Genomic DNA, 21,345 nt, shown 5'->3' with positions numbered 1-21,345 from the left:
CTGAGAATCGAAACCGGGATTTTCCGCTCCGAACGCAGCGACATCAAACTTTCGGCTGCGGAAACGATACCCCTACATTCCACTACAATTTTTTAGCATATTCTAGAAGCTTGCAACTTTATACATCAGAGTAGAAATTCTCCTATGAGAGTACAAAAAAGGCGAATACGCCCCTTTTTTAAAAGACTCTGAATGAAAAGTGGAGTGCCAGCCGCCTTATTCTACTTTCCTCAGCACTTTTAAAAATTTTCCTAAGCATTCTGCCATGTGAACATATTCGTGCTCGTTTTAATATGCAACTCATCTCTCACTCCATCATGCTCCCCTGATTCACTCGCATCCACTAGTACATCGCTATACATCGCTCATACTCATCTACTTGTCCGCTCTTACTCTCTCAGTCACTCAAAACTTGTTGTCATTATCTTTTTGTGTCTCTCTAACTGTCACTGTCTCTTGTCTCACAGCCACAGTCTGCCTCGTTCTGTCCTATTACTGCTGCCTCGTCTCACTGTCACGTCTCCCTCTTGTCCTCTCTTACTGCTACTGTTTCATTCATTCAGACGCCTGCTGTCTCTTCTCATTGTTACAACCTCTTTCTTCCTCATTGTCATAGGCTCTGTGTGTCATTATCCCTGGCTCTCATCCAGTTCCACTTTCTCTTTATTCCTCTCCCCCTGACACTGTCTCCTTCACTCTTATCCTAGCACGTCCTGCCCCTGTCAACTGTCTTCCACAGCCAATATGTGGCTCGCACTGCGACTGTCTCCTTCCGTTTTTCTATGCTGTAATCACCGTCTGCGTGAAGAGTTTGACAGAGCACTGAAAGACCTAAGTCGAAACAAGGCCCCGGGAGTAGACAACATTCCATTAGAACTACTGACAGTCTTGGGAGAGCCGGTCCTGACAAAACTCTACCATGTGGCGAGAAAAATGTATGAGACAGGTGAAATACCCTCAGATTTCAAGAAGAATATAATAATTCCAATCCCAAAGAAAGCAGGTGTTGACAGATGTGAAAATTACCGAACTATCAGTTTAATAAGTCACAGCTGCGAAATACTAACGCGAATTCTTTACAGACGAATGGAAAAACTGGTAGAAGCGGACCTCGGGGAAGATCAGTTTGGATTCCGTAGAAATGTTGGAACACGTGAGGCAATACTGACCTTACGAATTACCTTAGAAGGAAGATTAAGGAAAGGCAAACATACGTTTCTAGCATTTGTAGACTTAGAGATAGCTTTTGACAATGCTGACTGGAATACTCTTTCAAATTCTGAAGGTGGCAGGGGTAAAATACAGGGAGCGAAAGGCTATTTACAATTTGTACAGAAACCAGATGGCAGTTATAAGAGTCGAGGGGCATGAAAGGGAAGCAGTGGTTGGGAAGGGAGTGAGACAGGTTTGTAGCCTCTCCCCGATGTTATTCGATCTGTATATTGAGCTAGCAATAAAGGAAACAAAAGAAAAATTCGGAGTAGGTCTTAAAATCCACGGAGAAGAAATAAAAACTTCAAAGGTTCGCCGATGACATTGTAATTCTGTCAGAGACAGCAAAGGACTTGGAAGAGCAGTTGAACGGAATGGACAGTGTCTTGAAAGGAGGATGTGAGATGAACAGCATCAAAAGCAAAACGAGGATAATGGAATGTAGTCGCGTTAACTCCGGTGACGCTGAGTGAATTAGATTAGGGAATGAGACACTTAAAGTAGTGAAGGAGATTTGTTATTTGGGAAGCAAAATAACTGATGATGGTCGAAGTAGAGAGGATATAAAATGTAGACTGGCAATGGCAAGGAAAGCGTTTCTGAAGAAGAGAAGTTTGTTAACATCGAGTATAGATTTAAGTGTCAGGAAGTCGTTTCTGAGAGTATTTGTATGGAGTGTTGCCATGTATGGAAGTGAAACATGCACGATAAATAGTTCGAACAAGAAGAGAATAGAAACTTTCGAAATGTGGTGCTACAGAAGAATGCTGAAGATTAGATGGGTAGATCACAGAACCAATGAGAAGATATTGAATAGAATTGGGGAGAAGAGGAGTTTGTGGCACAACTTGACTAGAAGAAGGGATCGGTTGGTAGGACATGTTCTGACGCATCAAGGGATCACAAATTTAGTATTGGAGGGCAGCGTGGAGGGTAAAAATCGTAGAGGGAGACCAAGAGATGAATACACTAAGCAGATTCAGAAGGATGTAGGCTGCAGTACGTATTGGGAGATGAAGCAGCTTGCACAGGATAGAGTAGCATGGAGAGCTGCATCAAACCAGTCTCAGGACTGAAGACCACAACAACAATCACCGTCTACTATCTTCCAACATTTACTACGAGTGGCGTTCAGTGAGTAATGCAACACATGTTTTTCTTTGCCAATTTCGGCTGAAAAAATGCTAAATTTGGTGTAGGGTATCATGGAATATTCCACCTTCAGCCCCCATAGTTTCATGAATTTCCGACAGGTGGCGGCGATACATGTAGTCTTCGAAATGGCTTCTGTAATGTTGGTGCATACATAGCACAGAGCTTTCATTGAGTTTCTGTTGGTGATAAGCCAGAGCATCGCATGTACTCACAGGCGCCTGCAGAAAGTGTACGGAGACCTGCAGTGAACAAAAGCAAGGTGAGTCGTTGGACGAGGCCTCTCCCATTATAGCGACAAGGTCGCCCATACCTGTCCGATCTCCCGTATGGCGGCCGACCGCTGATAACTCTGAAACTCAAGAAACTACTTTAGCGTGTTCGTTGCCACAAAAACTTCACTGGCCTGTTTTGCCTCATCCACCCTGCAGCCCAGATTTTGCACCTTCCGACTTCCATCTGTTTGGCTTAACAGGTTATTGAGGCAGCAAGACGTTGGCTCCGAAGTCGACCATTAGAGCCGACCTTGCGGGCACGCAGATACTCCTCGTAAGGTGGAGTTAGGCCGTCGCGGTGAAAGGAGATTATGCTGAAAAGCAGTGTTTTGTAACCAAAAGAATGGGGAATAATATGGAGTATTGTAACCCTGAAGAAAATCAACATCGTTTTGGAAAAAAAAATGTGTTGCGTTACTTACTGAACTCCCCTCGTATTTTTCCGTCTGTTTTCCACTGCCACCGTCTCCTTCTCTCTCGGCATACAAAAGCGCAAATACTTTCGAATGCCAAAATTTTTGGGAAAAATTTGGAAGATAGAATGAGGCAGCTAATGCCCCACTTTTCACTCATAGTATTTTAAATAGGAGGAGTTCGCCTTTTTGTGCTTCGACAGGAGCAGTTTTCCTTTGGTTCCCTTCTTTTCGCTGCTGCAGCACGATGTGTTGCTCTCATGTTTTGTGCGTGTGAAGTCACTTTGTAAACTCCATTTGCGCCTCAGCCCAGATTTGACGTGCGTATTTGATGTTTAATGGTAGGCTAACTTTGCACTCTGTATATCAGAAACGGATAAAGATATCAAGAAAATTTTCAAGGCCGTTCTAGTTCGGGATATTAGGAATATACTGCAAATATTCAAGCCATTTTGTGTGTATAGCCGTCTTGGAATCCGCAGGTCGGTTTTGGTAGCCAAAGACCACGTTTTTGGGGTATTTCTCGATAACGGATAAAGGCTTTTGATAACGGGAAGATGGTAATGTTAGATAAATGCCTCTAGAACATGCCTGTAAAATTTGAGCAATTTGTTGCTGTTAGTTATTTAGATATCCGCTGTTGACGGCAAAAAAATAATGAAATACACTTTTTCCGGATTTCTCAGGAACTGCCCATGAACTAAGTGGTGCCTCCACGAGCCTCTTAAGCCACACTGTAGACCACATGTAATGCAAAGAGAACAAATCAATTTGACCCATTTTTCTAAGCTGGAGGAAGTGAGTAATTTTAAAAAAAAATGAGCCTGTACTGTATGCTAGTTACATTAAGACGATCCTTCATTGGGTATACAAATGGACGCTAGAGTAAAGGCTATCCAAAAGACATGACCCTTCCCTTCTACAAGCAAGAGAACCTGAGGTATGAGCGCCAGAAAAATCCTGTTTTTATGTGCGGCGTTTTGGATCATAATGGAAGCGCATGCTGTCTCCTGCGTGCCGGCATTGTTTACAGTGATGATCCTATAACTTTGCCTTGTGATAAGTCCGAAATTACTTGTATGTCTCCCCTTTAGTAAGAATGACCTGATGTGTTCTGTATGCTGAGAACTCTAGAATCCATGCACAAAGTCGGTCTGCTATTGACGTACACATGTATTTAGTTCATAAGGCGATAGTACGGAAATGTATGGAACACGTTACGGAAGTCAAGGAACACGGCCTCAGCCGTGGTGCCGGTATCTTCCGCCTCTAGATCTCGTGGACGAACAAAGCGAGCTGGGTTCCACGTCCTGATTGTTTGAGGATTCCATATTGATTCCTGCAGAGGGATTTTCAGTTTCTAGAAAACTCGCGAGCACAAAACGTATTTCAAAATTCTGCACCAGACTGACGTCACCGATTGAAGGTCTGCTGTTATGTGTGTCTGCTCGACGACTCTTCTTGAAAACGGGAATGACCTGCGCTTTCTTCCATTGGGAACGCTTCGTTCCTCCTGTGACTTCTGCTGCAAGAGGAGCAAGGTCGTTCGTACACTCTGTGTGAATTTGTGTAAGAGTTCCATCCAGTCCCCTCTGCTCACTTCGGCGATTTTAGTTTATTTTCTACCCCACGATAAATTATTTCATCTCACTTCGGCGTTTGCATGACGATTCAAAAGAGGAACTTCACTCAGTACGACAATTTTGGAAAAAAATGTATTTTGAATTTCAACCTTCCCTCTATCAGCCTCGTCAGCCTCCGGTCATATAAAATGCTGATACACATCTTCCTGACAAGAGTATGGTATTAAGCTCACTTAGGTGACATTTATTCCCACGGATTCATTATAATACGCATCAAAGAATTAACACATATTGCAACTTGTAAAAATATCAGTTTATTACATTTTTTTGTTTCATCTCATAAATACACACACAATACTCTGACACAGGGACAACAATATCCACATATTACAACACTAAAACATAGTGATTCTTCTTCATTCCATGAAATGGCAGTCTCCATGCAGTAATATTTTACAAATAATTGTTTGTTATATACTTTGGATTCTGCATGTCATGTATTCAAACCGATTAGAGTAAATAAGATATCCTATATTGAATTTCCGATGCATGCACTTATACAGTTACGTAACTCAACATTATCATCATGAACTTTACGTTCCAACATACACTTTTCAAAATCGTCAAAAGACGATTTGATATGGAGTCGCTATTGATTAAGTCTGTCGACTATTACAGACATTGCACCCTGCAAACCACATATGTTCACAACTCTTTGACGATTCAGAAATACACTCTGAAATGACTCACGGGCTATTAATTTTAAGATAGCACCACCAAACACATGAATTACTGATCTGCTGACGCCACTGCAGCAGCTGCCGAAGACATGGATGTTGAGATAGAATGAACGGTACCTGTTCGTCAAGTAATCCTTGACATATGATTGTGACATATTTATTCCCACTCTATTTGAACGAGCCACACTTACCTACCTCGCTGCACATTTTCTCCTTCAGCTAGAACATGGAATTAAATGTCGGATGCTATCCTGATAATAACTTGCTTAAGCCTGTTGGTGGTCAAAAGACGCGAACTGGTGGTTACTTTCCCAGCTTGAAACGCGGCAGGCAATTGTGCATGCCCCTTTCATGTAATATGAGCATGATTAAGTAATTGGAAGGTAATAACGGTATGGATTCCAATAGCAATGTTTTTATTAAAATATTTCAGGTTACAATGACTGCGCTTTCTTATATTTTGGGGAGAGCCCTTTGAATATCGCCATCTTAAGCTTTTCAAAAGAAACACGGATTGCAGAAAATAATGGCCTAGCCTTGTGAGCAGATTTGTGATTTCAGAGGACCTCCGATGCGAAGCTAGTTGCTAGCCGCAGAAACGCTCCACTCGTAATTTGTCAATGACGTCACGAAGACAGAAGGGAAGCGACTGTTTCTTTTTTTTTAGAAGTAAGGGACGCATTGTAATGCGATTGGCGTTTTATCATGGCGTGTTGTCTTGGTGGGATTTTGTGTGCTTGCTGGAACCTCGCTATCGGTTGGCCGTGTATGCATTTTCCGGTAATGGCAGGCATGTTTTGTTTGGCGGGAAGAAGTGGCAGGGCTTAAGATTGAGCTTAATATGTGAGAGCCCCTGGAAAGATGCTAATCTGTACACACCTTGTGCATGTCAGCTGTGTGCAGTGGCGTGCATCTTGGTAGACGAGCAGGGTCCAGAGTTGTTACGAAGGTGGCGAATAATTACGGTCAGCATAATCAGCAGTGATAGGACACTTGCGGATATCAGAACGATCACATGTCTCAGGACGAGCATTGCTGTGGTCTTTGTATGAGAGTCTCAAACAACTATCAGGACCACTGTCGCTGGTTTTCGTTGGGGTTCGAAAGTTTTGAATAAAATTTCCAGACTGCCATTATCATCAGAAGAGCATATTTCTTGTTGGATCAAGTAATGCTGCAAATCAATAAATCCGCTATCTCGGTTGTCACCAAAATAGACACCTCAAGGTTTTATAGGATTGCCAGTTATTGGTGATTTCAAATGCCAGTAAAAATTTCTAAAAAATGATAGACATATCTATTTTTAGTCTAGGGGACTAGTTTCCAAAATAAAATTCTTACCAGCTGCTACAAAAAAAGGTAATAAAAACTGACGTTACAAGAAATTTGGAAGAAATTGCAAAAGCATAATTACTGACATATTTGGATTGAAAAAAAATGCTTGAATATTCTGAAAGATTATAGATGCATCTGATATATATATATATTATAGTGAAAATATGAAATTATTTCGAGATGAAAAATAGAATACCGCAAGAGACGTGAAATTGTACTGTATGTGTAACGAAAAATGTCCTCGCTGATCAATTTGCGTTCTGATGGACCTTCTAGAAAGTTCGCTGGGGAGAGTTATTAAGGAAACAAGAAACGCTTAGTTTGCGTATAAGGCCGTTGTGCGAGAGACGTCGAAAGCTTTTTCGATGTCCAAGAACACGGCCCCTTTGGCTTTGTTCGTGTTGTAACCGTGTGTTATTCAAGTTCGTTCGACAACGTGGAGGAGTTGTTGTGTTGTTGAGTGGTGATTCCTAAAGCCGAATTGCTCCAGTCTTAGGGTGTCATTGCAATGCAGTGCCCAGTGATGCGCTTTAGTATTACCTTCTCAACAATCTTGCTGAGCGAACACATAAGACTGGTGGGTCTGTAATTTTGTGGGAGTGAGTGGTCTTTCCCTGGCTTCCTGACATCAGGACCTTGGCCGCCTTACAAAAGTCAGGGAAGTGTTGGTATTTTAAGATGGAATTCGTTATGTGTGAAAGGTTTTCTACTGCTCTATCCGTAAAGTTCTGGAGGACACGGTTTTGAATGCCATCGTCCAGGGGATTTCCTAGCATTGGTATGCTTGAGAGCCCAAATAATTTCGATTGTACGTACTAGTACGCCTGATTTCGTCGTGCGTGGGCTGGGCTACAAATCTGTAACCTCTTGATCCGTTTTAAGTGTGAATACTGGATTTGAAGAATCCAGATTCGGCTGCAAGTGTTGTGGGCATAAGCTCTGCCTTCCCTTTCGCGAGGTAAGTTGTGCCGTCTGGTCCTTGTAGAGTAGGAATGTAATGTTTCTCCCTGGTCAAGAGTCTGGCTAGCTTCCACATCCCAGGACATGGGGTGCCTAGCCCTGCGAGTTTCTGGTCCTATTTCTGGTTTCTAAATGTCTGTATTTTCTACGTTATTAGACTGGAGTCTGTTGGTGTGCAGTTTACAGAACGGGCACCTGGTACGCTGTCAGTATCTCCTGAGGCGGTTCCTCATTGACATAAGGCCCACGAGTTCCTGGAGCAGGGCCGTCGAGTGTTGTTTTGATGCTGTACGCGGAATGGCGTCAGTCATCGCGTCTTGGACAGCAGTAATAAGAGCCTCCACCGCCTCATCAATTTGTTGCGTGTAGTTAATTTCGTGAGTATCCGGAATACCACTATCAAGCGTTTCCTTGAACACGGTCCAATTCGCGCGCTTATAGTTCAGTATTTTGTGTGGTTCTACATCTACATCTACATTTATACTCCGCAAGCCACCCAACGGTGTGTGGCGGAGGGCACTTTACGTGCCACTGTCATTACCTCCCTTTCCTGTTCCAGTCGCGTATGGTTCGCGAGAAGAACGACTGCCTGAAAGCCTCCGTGCGCGCTCTAATCTCTCTAATTTTACATTCGTGATCTCCTCGGGAGGTATAAGTAGGGGGAAGCAATATATTCGATACCTCATCCAGAAACACACCCTCTCGAAACCTGGCGAGCAAGCTACACCGCGATGCAGAGCGCCTCTCTTGCAGAGTCTGCCACTTGAGTTTATTAAACATCTCCGTAACGCTATCACGGTTACCAAATAACCCTGTGACGAAACACGCCGCTCTTGTATGGATTTTCTCTATCTCCTCCGTCAACCCGATCTGGTACGGATCCCACACTGATGAGCAATACTGAAGTATAGGTCGAACGAGTGTTTTGTAAGCCACCTCCTTTGTTGATGGACTACATTTTCTAAGCACTCTCCCAATGAATCTCAACCTGATACCCGCCTTACCAACAATTAATTTTATATGATCATTCCACTTCAAATCGTTCCGCACGCATACTCCCAGATATTTTACAGAAGTAACTGCTACCAGTGTTTGTTCCGCTATCATATAATCATACAATAAAGGATCCTTCTTTCTATGTATTCGCAATACATTACATTTGTCTATGTTAAGGATCAGTTGCCACTCCCTGCACCAAGTGCCTATCCGCTGCAGATCTTCCTGCATTTCGCTACAATTTTCTAATGCTGCAACTTCTCTGTATACTACAGCATCATCCGCGAAAAGCCGCATGGAACTTCCGACACTATCTACTAGGTCATTTATATATATTGTGAAAAGCAATGGTCCCATAACACTCCCCTGTGGCACGCCAGAGGTTACTTTAACGTCTGTAGACGTCTCTCCATTGATAACAACATGCTGTGTTCTGTTTGCTAAAAACTCTTCAATCCAGCCACACAGCTGGTCTGATATTCCGTAGGCTCTTACTTTGTTTATCAGGCGACAGTGCGGAACTGTATCGAACGCCTTCCGGAAGGCAAGAAAAATAGCATCTACCTGGGAGCCTGTATCTAATATTTTCTGGGTCTCATGAACAAATAAAGCGAGTTGGGTCTCACACGATCGCTGTTTACGGAATCCATGTTGATTCCTACATAGTAGTTTCTGGGTTTCCAAAAACGACATGATACTCGAGCTAGAAACATGTTCTAAAATTGTACAACAGATCGACGTCAGAGATATAGGTCTATAGTTTTGCGCATCTGCTCGACGACCCTTCTTGAAGACTGGGACTACCTGTGCTCTTTTCCAATCATTTGGAACCTTCCGTTCCTCTACAGACTTGCGGTACACGGCTGTTAGAGGGGGCCTAGTTCTTTCGCGTACTCTGTGTAGAATCGAATTGGTATCCCGTCAGGTCCAGTGGACTTTCCTCTGTTGAGTGATTCCAGTTGCTTTTCTATTCCTTGGACACTTATTTCGATGTCAGCCATTTTTTCGTTTGTGCGAGGATTTAGAGAAGGAACTGCAGTGCGGTCTTCCTCTGTGAAACAGCTTTGGAAAAGGGTGACTAGTATTTCAGCTTTACGCGTGTCATCCTCTGTTTCAATGCCATCATCATCCCGGAGTGTCTGGATATGCTGTTTCGAGCCACTTACTGATTTAACGTAAGACCAGAACTTCCTAGGATTTTCTGTCAAGTCGGTACATAGAATTTTACTTTCGAATTCACTGAACGCTTCACGCATAGCCCTCCTTACGCTAACTTTGACATCGTTTAGCTGCGTTTAAACTTGGAGTGAAGCTCTTTGCTTTCGCAGTAGTTTCCTAACTTTGTTGTTGTACCACGGTGGGTTTTTCCCGTCCCTCACAGTTTTACTTGACACGTACCTGTCTAAAACGCATTTTACGATTGCCTTGAACTTTTTCCATAAACACTCAACATTGTCAGTGTCGGCACAGAAATTTTCGTTTTGATCTGTTAGGTAGTCTGAAATCTGCCTTCTATTACTCTTGCTAAACAGATAAACCTTCCCGCCTTTTTTTAATATTCCTATTAACTTCCATATTCAGGGATGCTGCAACGGCCTTATGATCACTGATTCCCTGTTCTGCACATACAAAGTCAAAAAGTTCGGGTCTATTTGTTATCAGTAGGTCCAAGATGTTATCTCCACGAGTCGGTTCTCTGTTTAATTGCTCGAGGTAATTTTCGGATAGTGCACTCAGTATAGTGTCACTCGATGCTCTGTCCCTACCACCCGTCCTAAACATCTGAGTGTCCCAGTCTATATCTGGTAAATTGAAATCTCCACCTAAGACTATAACATGCTGAGAAAATTTATGTGAAATGTATTCCAAATTTTCTCTCAGTTGTTCTGCCACTAATGCTGCTGAGTCGGGAGGTCGGTAAAAGGAGCCAATTATTAACCTAGCTCGGTTGTTGAGTGTAACCTCCACCCATAATAATTCACAGGAACTATCCACTTCTACTTCACTACAGGATAAACTACTACTAACAGCGACGAAAACTCCACCACCGGTTGCATGCAATCTATCCTTTCTAAACACCGTCTGTACCTTTGTAAAAATTTCGGCAGAATTTATCTCAGGCTTCAGCCAGCTTTCTGTACCTATAACGATTTCAGCTTCGGTGCTTTCTATCAGCGCTTGAAGTTCCGGTACTTTACCAACGCAGCTTCGACAGTTGACAATTACAATACCGATTGCTGCTTGGTCCCCGCATGTCCTGACTTTGCCCCGCACCCGTTGAGGCTGTTGCCCTTTCTGTACTTGCCCAAGGCCACCTAACCTAAAAAACCGCCCAGCCCACGCCACACAACCCGTGCTACCCGTGTAGCCGCTTGTTGAGTGTAGTGGACTCCTGACCTATCCAGCGGAACCCAAAACCCCACCACCCTATGGCGCAAGTCGAGGAATCTGCAGCCCACACGGTCGCAGAACCATCTCAGCCTCTGATTCAGACCCTCTACTCGGCTCTGTACCAAAGGTCCGCAGTCAGTCCTGTCGACGATGCTGCAGATGGTGAGCTCTGCTTTCATCCCGCTAGCGAGACTGGCAGTCTTCACCAAATCAGATAGCCGCCGGAAGCCAGAGAGGATTTCCTCCGATCCATAGCGACACACATCATTGGTGCCGACATGAGCGACCACCTGCAGATGGGTGCACCCTGTACCCTTCATGGCATCCGGAAGGACCCTTTCCACATCTGGAATGACTCCCCCCGGTATGCACGCGGAGTGCACATTGGTTTTCTTCCCCTCTCTTGCTGCCATTTCCCTAAGGGGCCCCATTACGCGCCTGACGTTGGAGCTCCCAACTACCAGTAAGCCCACCCTCTGCGACCGCCCGGATCTTGCAGACTGAGGGGTGCATGGGGGCTTAATATAAATATTAATGCAAATAATTTTAATTTTTTGATTTAGTAGCTGTCTGTCCGATTACGAAGTCTCGTACCGGTTGGCCCTGACTAGTATTATTACGCAATCTGACTGCTTAGAACAATAACAAAGAATGAAATGGAAATTTTCATTAACACAATTAATTAATTAAGTCCCCAGCAACTATAAAACCTACGAAACCAAGGCACAAGTGTAACTGTTCTGTGTGTGGAAGTATGACTCAACGTACGCATCTGGCACGGTTCTTCTTCAATAACACAAGAATTTATAAATATCATTTATACTGAATTAATTAAAGAAAATAAGAATACCATAATTACTCAAGAAAACCAGAATTACACTCTAATACAAGAACACAAGCCAGATGCTTTGTTGACTGAACCTGTAATGACGCATTATTTAAAACATGGAAATAATGAAAAATAAATCAAGTTTCGTTACCTTCATATATTGACCAAAATCACTCTCATAATTACAATATATCTCCACACCGCCTCGCTATTACCACATCTGAACAAGAACCTTTCAGTATCACATCTCAGCAAGCACTCCCTACTAGCACATCTGAACACCAACTGACTACTACGAGCTCTCCCCAAGCACTGACTTCTAGCACATCTCAATAATGACTGCCCGTGGAGGCGGCGGAACAATGCTCTCTAGCGATCTCTGGCGCTGTGGCTCAGTGTAGCCACCTTTCATATGCCCTTCCTCCACGGCTAGAATTTGATGGTATTTTTGCCAGCATTGGTGGTGAAAATACCACCAAATTCGTCAAAAAAATACAGACAAAAATAAAAGATAATATTAATACGTAAATATCATATAACTAGATAAAATTTTGGCTTTGCACTGACCTTTCAATAACCTATTATATAGAATACAGTAAGCAATACAAATTCTTTCATACATGTGACTTTACATAACAGTTTATACAAGTATTATGTGGTTAAACAGTTCAATCAATAGCGTCAGCAATGACGAATATGTGCAGGTAAGAGTCTCATAACTTTCCACAAACAGTAATACACAATAAATCAGTTTATACAAATATTCACATAAACGCTTTCCATAGCCCAAGAATAAGCAGTTGACAGTTCCAGCAGTAGCACCCAGCAATGGTCAACAGGTGCAAATACCACAAGTAACATTTTTTCAATAGAAACAGTCCATCAGTGGCACCCAGTACTGTTGAATAGGTGCAGACACCAACAAGTAACACCATTTCAGTAGAAGCAGTCCATTAGTGGCACCAGCAATGTTGATCAGGTGCACACAGCGACAGGTGACTTCATTTCAGTAGAAGCAGTCCATCAGTGGTACCCCGCAATGTTGAGCAGGTGCAGACATCAACAAGTAACACCATTTCAGTAGAAGCAGTCCATTAGTGGCACCCAGCAATGTTGATCAGGTGCACACAGCAACAGGTGACTTCATTTCAGTAGAAGCAGTCCATCAGTGGTACCCCGCAATGTTGAGCAGGTGCAGACATCAACAAGTAACACCATTTCAGTAGAAGCAGTCCATCAGTGGTACCCAGCAATGTTGAGCAGGTACACACAGCAACAGGTGACATCTTTTCAGTAGAAGCAGTCCATCAGTGGCACCCAGCAATGTTGAGCAGGTGCAGACACTAACAAGTAACACCATTTCAGTAGAAGCAGTCCATTAGTGGCACCCAGCAATGTTGATCAGGTGCACACAGCAACAGGTGACTTCATTTCAGTAGAAGCAGTCCATCAGTGGCACCCAGCAATGTTGAGCAGGTGCAGACACCAACAAGTAACACCATTTCAGTAGAAGCAGTCCATTAGTGGCACCCAGCAATGTTGATCAGGTGCACACAGCAACAGGTGACTTCATTTCAGTAGAAGCAGTCCATCAGTGGTACCCCGCAATGTTGAGCAGGTGCAGACATCAACAAGTAACACCATTTCAGTAGAAGCAGTCCATCAGTGGTACCCAGCAATGTTGAGCAGGTACACACAGCAACAGGTGACATCTTTTCAGTAGAAACAGTCCATCAGTGGTACCCAGCAATGTTGAGCAGGTACACACAGCAACAAGTCACATTTCTCAGCAGAAGCAGTTCAATAAAATACACTGTCACTGATCACACTGTTCATCAGAGTTTATAAGCAGAAATTAAACATGTCCTAGTGGCACCAATATTGTAGAAAAGGTACAAGTAACAGTCCATAATTTTTTTTTACAATCACTGATCACACAGTTCATCAGCAGAAATTAAACATGTCCTTGTGGCACCAATCATGTAGAAAAAGTGCAAGTAACAGTCCATACTATTCACCATAACTACTGAGACAGTTCAGTCATGAACAATAGTTTGAATGCACATACAATTTCTTTAACAAAATATAATCAATGCTCTTACACTAAACATACAAATCATAATAAACACACAAATGATATCAGTTAATTGTCACATTAACTATTACAGTACACAATAACAGTTAACCTATAATATTTATGGGTGTCAGTGCAAGCCACTACCAACAAATAAAATAATATTTAGGAGATAGGTGGGTAGGATTAGGAAAGGAAAACACACAAAACACATCCACTCATCTTTCATCCTCATTAAGTGCTACTGTGTAATTGAATAGTGTTAACTGTGTAAATGTAACTCTGTCCAAGATTTGATGTTCATCATGTGTACCAAGTAGTAGTGGCAGCAATGTATAACAGTCAATAATAGTTAGTCGACGTCATAGTCATCATGTCAAGACCAATGTTTGCCAAGCCAGATCAAATTGTACTGTTGCTGAACAACTGTCAGTGAGCCAAGATATGCAAATACTTCCTCTCTTCAAAAAAAAATGTATACTGCTTATTGATTTAACAAAGTGTGTGTGTAGGCAATCTTCTTTCTACTTGAGTGTTCTAGTCTGCCATCTTCATCCTCCTTGTTCCATATGGACCAACAAAAAAAAAATATGCTCCTCACTTACTTTACCTCTTATCCACCAAACTCCAATAATCATCACTTAATCTTAATACTTCAATAATACGTCGATACATATAAACCTCAGCACCAATATCATTTCACTTCCATAACAACTCTTTCCTCTAGTCAGTCTCCTCGAACAAGTACAGATAAAATCCTAGTGCAACTTCAATTCAGCATCCCATACAATCCGAAGACACATTGTCCACACACAACCTCTGTGTATTCCATCTGACCCAAATTTTCTACTCATTATAAATTATAAGATACATTTTGGTTCCTTGTCCATCATTAAATAAAAGAAATGCATACATGACCTCTAACAGACCTTAGTTCGAATAACTCTCAGTAATTAAGTACGATTACGGAGTGTGAATGATCATAACATTTCACAGTGTGTACACCACTTCAAGAATCATGGCAGAAGCAATCATGTGGAGTATTCCTTGTGTCAAGTGTCACTTCCTATTTCAATTGCTCACGAAAAATGCAGTGTAATACTGTCAATGGTCTAAACCTAGTTTTGGTCTGTCATGTCGTTAGCTTCCTTCCTATTAGCATAAATTTATACAGCTTCCATAAAACCTCAGCTCATGTGACTTCTATGACTTTCTTTTACTAATGTCGTTCGTCGAATTATAGCAGTTCATTTTCTTATCTTAAAAATATAAGGCACTGAGCGTAAGCAAAACATGCAATAGCGAGTAAATATACCAGTAGAGAACAGAATGTCAACAAGTGGATGCAGCACAATCCCTACAACGAGGCTCTGCCAAGTCAACAATCTATAATTAATACCACAGTGTAACCTAAACTCTATATTTGTACACAGTATATCAGCATTTCTATATACTAGATTGAAGAGTAGTTATGACAACAAAACAGAAATGTGTAAATATGCAATCCATACGCACAGCAGCAAACATGCCTTACACAATAAACAGGTCATTAGAATCACATCGCCATAAGCAAATAAATCTTCATATGTAATCTTAATAAGTAAACATGAAGGCGCAAGCAGATAAATCACAAAGTATAACTTACATATCTAACCACATCAGCACAATTAATCAGGTGACAATTATAATTTAAATAACTAAGCACAGCAGGCACATAATAAAAAAAATATGACGTCAGTGAAAAAGCATAGCAGCCAAGCGATGCATAATATACGCAAGTAATAACACTGTTCATTAATCAATAATTGTCAAAATCAGTAAATGTACACAAGCACGTCGCTTCACAAATAATTTCATAGAACATAAAATTTAGCACAAAGTATGAGTCACGTAATCGCGAGCAGCAAATTACGTCTAAAGTACGTACCTAAGTGAAATTATGTTACCTGAAAAATAAACTCAATTAATAGTTACCCTTTTTAGTTTATTAGTTTCATCTTCGAAATGACCTTCTTCCTGAAAATTTTCTCCAAAGCAAGTCGTCTTAACGTCGGACACGCACAGAATTTACCTGAAGGTCTTAAATACTTTATACAACCGTATCCTGAAAAATACTGAACGTTAATAACATAATTTATGAAGTCCTTATAGCTTTATACAGAATTTAGTCGGAGAAATTAGACACTGTATTTGTTTACGTCTGTCAGTGCATTCGCACTGAGCGCTCGATCAGCTGTAGGCGCGTGACGTAGGAAGGTAATTGTTTGCGGTCAACGACTGCCTTGTGCGGCGCGCAGACTGACTGTTGCTTTGAGTATGTGCCGCCGCCAAACACAGCGCGGTATCCTTGTACTCTCTCCATGTTTACGTAAACTGTTGGTTTCTCACAAGTATGTCATTCCACAAAAAGTTTTACGTTAGATATGTGATGTATTCCCTTAGAGCGTCGAGATTTAAGAGTTTCTACTTCAACAGTGTTATCATGTATAATTTTGCGAACTCTATATGGACCGTTATAAAGCAGAAAAAATTTGCGACACAAGCCTTTTCCTTTATGAGACAAACGGTGGGACTTAATTAACACCTTCTGGCCAACTGACAAGATTTTTAAACGACCAGGACGTTTCGCTGATTTCTCTCTTCTAGCAGCCGCCGATGCAATATTTTGTAGAGCCAGGTTGACAACTTCAGAATGCCGCAGTTTCCGTGAAGGCGGAAAAGGAACGATTTCAGAAATGCGATTTGTCGGTGCTTTATTCTTTAATATCAGTGTAGGCGGTAAAGAAGTTGAATCATTAGGAAGTTCATTCAGAATGTTTTGAAAAAGATGAAGATACTGATCCCACGTTCTGTGATTTTGATGACAATAAAGACGACACAATTTATTGATTTCCTTCATCCATCTCTCTGAAGGATTAGATTGAGGGTGAAAAAGTGAAATGAAAATTGGTTTAATTTTACGACGCCGTAGAGTACGAAGCCAAATTTTAGAGCGAAACTGTGATCCATTATCTGATATAACCTTATCAACATGACCAACTTCCTTAAGAAAATGTTTGATGAAAGCATTAGATACTGAACGAGCTGTTGCTTTGCGTAAAGGTGTAAAACACACATATTTTGATGTTAATTCCACTGCTACGAAAATATACGCAAAACCATTAGTAGAACGAACCACTGGACCGAACAAATCAACTGCAGCCATCTCCTTTAATTTCGCTGGAATGATAGGAAACAACGGTGCTCTGTGAGAAACTGTTGGCGGCTTAGCCTTTTGACATAATTTGCATTTGGCAAGAACAGATCGAATACGTTTTTCCATATTACTGAAGTAGCAATTTTCTCGTAATTTATGAAAGCATTTTCTGGGACCAAAGTGCGCATAACTGAAATGTGTGTACCAAATCAATTTATTGACCCACTCATCAGGAATACAAACTAACCAAACAGAGTTGTCGACCGATTTTCGTTTGAAAAGAATATCATTGCGAACTAAATAATACTGTCTGATCGCTACGCTTTCCTTTCTCCTCCACTTCTCCTTAATGTCCTTCCAGATTGGATCCTTATTTTGCTCCTTAGCGATGTCCTGGAGCGAAGACGAAATAAAGTTCTCAAACGCAACACCTTGAATGTACATCAAACAATAATGGTTTTCTTTGCCGTCCTCTTCGGCACTTTGTTTCAAACCCATAGGTGCACGTGATAAAGCATCAGCAACAATATTTGAAGATCCCTGTATGTAAACAATACTAAAATCAAATTCCTGTAGGTACAACGCCCATCGTGACAATCTGCCATGAGTTAATTTTGTCGACATAAGAAATTCCAGAGCTCGATGATCGGTGTAAACCTTAGTATGTCTGCCAAACAAAAATGTGCGAAATTTTGTGAAGGCCCATACAACAGCCAAAGCTTCAAGTTCCGTAATCGAATAATTCTTCTCTGATTTAGAGAGAACACGGCTTCCAAAGGCAACAGTTTTCTGTACTACAACGCCGTTTTCTTCTATCTCTTGAAATAAATGTGCACCTAGGCCTTTGTATGATGAGTCCGTCGCCAAACAAAAATCTTTAGATAAATCCGGATGTGAAAGAAGTGGGGCAGTAACTAAAGCATCACGAAGTTGTTCAAATTCTGACTGAGCTTCCTCATCCCAACACCAATTAGAATTTTTTCCAGATAATTCACATAAACGAGGTGTGGCCAAATTGTCCAATCTAACAAAGCGTCTAAGAAAATTACAGACACCAAGGAAACTACGAACATCACGTTTTGTGGTAGGAACAGCATAATTATGAATAGCGTCTAGTTTCTCTGGATCAGGGAGAATACCTTCTGTAGAAATAATGTGACCGAGAAATTTCACCTGAGAACGACCAAATTCAGATTTTTCCAAGTTCACTGTCATGCCAACTCGTGCAAAAATACGTAATAATGAATCCAAAATTTTGTTATGCTCACTCCAAGAACGTTTAGCAATAAGAATGTCGTCAACATAAGAAGTAATATTGTCACGAAGATAAACAGGTAAAATTTCATTTAAGCTACGAATGAATGCTGCTGAAGATACAGTAAGTCCAAACGGTAATTTCCGAAACTGGTAACAGTTACCAAAGGCTAAAAAAGCAGTATATTTTCTACAATCAGGGTGGAGTTCTATTTGCCAAAAACTTGCGCGCATATCAATCGTGGATAAAACTTTAATTCCATGGAAATGTTGAAGAAGTTCATCTAAATTTTGTGGACGGTCAGTTTCAGGAATAATAATATTATTTATCTGTCTGGAATCCAGAACCAAACGAATTGACCCATCCTTTTTAAGAACAACGTGTAATGGGCTGGTATAAGGACTGACTGCTGGCTCAACAATGCCCTGATCTAACATGTATTGAAGTTCATTCTTAACCTTGTCTCTGTAAGCCAAAGGAATAGCGTACGTTTTTCCGCGAAATGGTGTGTGTTCTTTTACTTTAAATAAATATTGTAAGCCTTGTATAGTTCCTGTGTGATGACTAAACACTGTAGCATGTGAAGTCAAAATATGGTGCAGCTCTTCTCTTGCAACGTCATCTGGCACTTCAGCTTTCTTAACCTTTTCATTAATTAATTCTTCGCTATTAATTACATCATCCATCGCGTCCCTGTATCTATTGTCATTGTCATGAATAAACACACTGTCGTCATAATGCTCAACAAAAGCATCAGAAGTAAGAAACCTTAAACATTTTGTATCTGATTCAGATCTTGCTAAACACTCGAAAAATTTCAAACATTTCAGCATTCCGGCAACAGTCAAATTCACACTTCCTTCTTTAAAGTTCAAAATTGCCTTATGTGCGTTAAGAAACTCCATACCTAAAATAATCTGTGTACTGAGTAATGGAACAATAATAAAATTAGCAGAAAATTCGTATCCTTGACAAATGAAATTTAGGTTGGTCTGTTGTTTAACTTCCACACCTTTTCCAGAAATCGCTCCTCGAATTGTAGTTTTAGAAATAGGTAACACGGGACAGGCAATAGTTCTTTCACATATACGAAAAACTGATTCACTAATGACGTTCAATGGGCTCCCAGAATCTAAAACTGCAGTGAACTTATTCTTACCCACACATACTTCAATAACAGGATGTAAAAATGCGTCTACATTAGTTTCCTTTTCGTCTAACAAAATGTCTCTCATGTCTTCCAGTCGTACGTAGTGTAAAGTCGAAGTGTCATTACTTTCTGAACCGTCTATATTGCTGCCAGAAGCCGAAGCTGCTAGTCATTGTCGATTGTTTGCGTCACGTCTTTGATTATTCGCGTCATTTCGCGGATCAATTTCTACTAATTGCACTTGTCTCTCTGAAGTTCTGTCACGTGGAGGATGCCAATTAGGTCCTTCCTGTCTGTTAGATGCAAATTCTTGGTTGTGTCTGTTATTAAAATTTCTGTTTTCCTGTCTGTCTGCATAACTACTTCTTGTGTAATTTCGACTGTCACTTCTGAAATTATTGTTGTATCTACTACCCTGGTTATTTCTGTAGTAAGAATTTCTGTTACTGTATGAATAATTTCTATCTTGATGATACCGATTACTGTTTCCGTATGGTTGATCATTCCGGTAGGAATTACCGTTATTATAATTGTCTGTGTAATTTCTGTTAGAACGTCTGTTATTGTCATAAGGCTGGTATCTATTGTCCTGTCTGTTACGTCCGTCATTCTCAAAGTTACCCAAATAACGTCCGTTCCGATCACTATCCCTTTTCTCTGAAAATGTATTGTAATTACTGCTACTGAAAAAATTACAAGAAGTCCCGTCGTCGTTGTCATACTCAAGTTCTTGTAGCAAAGTCTTAAAAGTCTCAATGTCGTCTTTACATCTTCCGGCTAAAGCAATTTGTCTTATGGATTGTGGCAGCTTAGTTAAACAAATGCGAATTAATTCAGTCGGACTGTAAGGGTTGGAAAGGAACTGATTCTTTCGAATCATGTCTTCAAAATATTCTGCTGGCGTGCGGAATTCAGACTGTTTGAAATTACGCTGCATAATAAGACTGTGTTTGACTCTGTCTTGCGTGTTTTCGGACCAATATGCCGATAGAAATGCATGATAAAAATCATTCAGATTATTACAATCTCTAATGAGTGCACGCATCCGCGTCGCCGGTTCGTTTTCTAAATATCCACACATAAATTCCAGTTTGTGACTTAGTGGCCAATTTGGTGGGAGTGCATACATAAATTGATCTAACCATGCACATGGATGTATGTCATTTTTAGAATTGCGGAAGATCTTAAATTTCCGAACAGTCAAAAAGTGTTTATAGTCAAAGTTTTCGCCTCGTGGCGACAAAGACCTACCGCGTCTGTCCCAGTTTGAATGTCGATTATTGTCAAGTTCGCGCGCCTGGCGCTCTCTTGTTGTGTCCCGTAAATGAAATAAATTACTTTCTTCAAACCCCTCTGCTATCTGTGATTCTAAATTTCTTCTTCTGTCTTTTCCTACGATTTCGCCTTCAATTTGTTTGACTTGCTTTCGTAATGCCTCAACTTCCCTTTTAACGCGTTCATTAAATTTTCCCTGATTTTCAACATGCTTATTTATGTTCTGGTACTCTTCGGTTTCTGCAAATGGTAATGGAGCTGTATCATCTGAATCTCTATCCCCATTTAAACTAAGACTTGTCAATTTATCTGAAATCTCCTCAACTCTTTCCGATAAATCACCTATTTGTTCTTTCTGTCTATTTACGTCTTCCGTAAGTGTCGCGACTCGGGTTTCAGTATTAACACATTTGGTAGTTAACTGTTCATATTGTTGTGTTAGTTTATTTATTCTGTCATTTGGTACGGATTCCTCGATTCTCTCAAATATTTCTTCCTTATCGTGTGCA

The sequence above is a fragment of the Schistocerca nitens genome, chromosome 2 (genome assembly GCF_023898315.1).
Source record: "Schistocerca nitens isolate TAMUIC-IGC-003100 chromosome 2, iqSchNite1.1, whole genome shotgun sequence".
Classification (NCBI taxonomy): domain Eukaryota; kingdom Metazoa; phylum Arthropoda; class Insecta; order Orthoptera; family Acrididae; genus Schistocerca; species Schistocerca nitens.
This window is presented reverse-complemented; position numbering follows the sequence as displayed.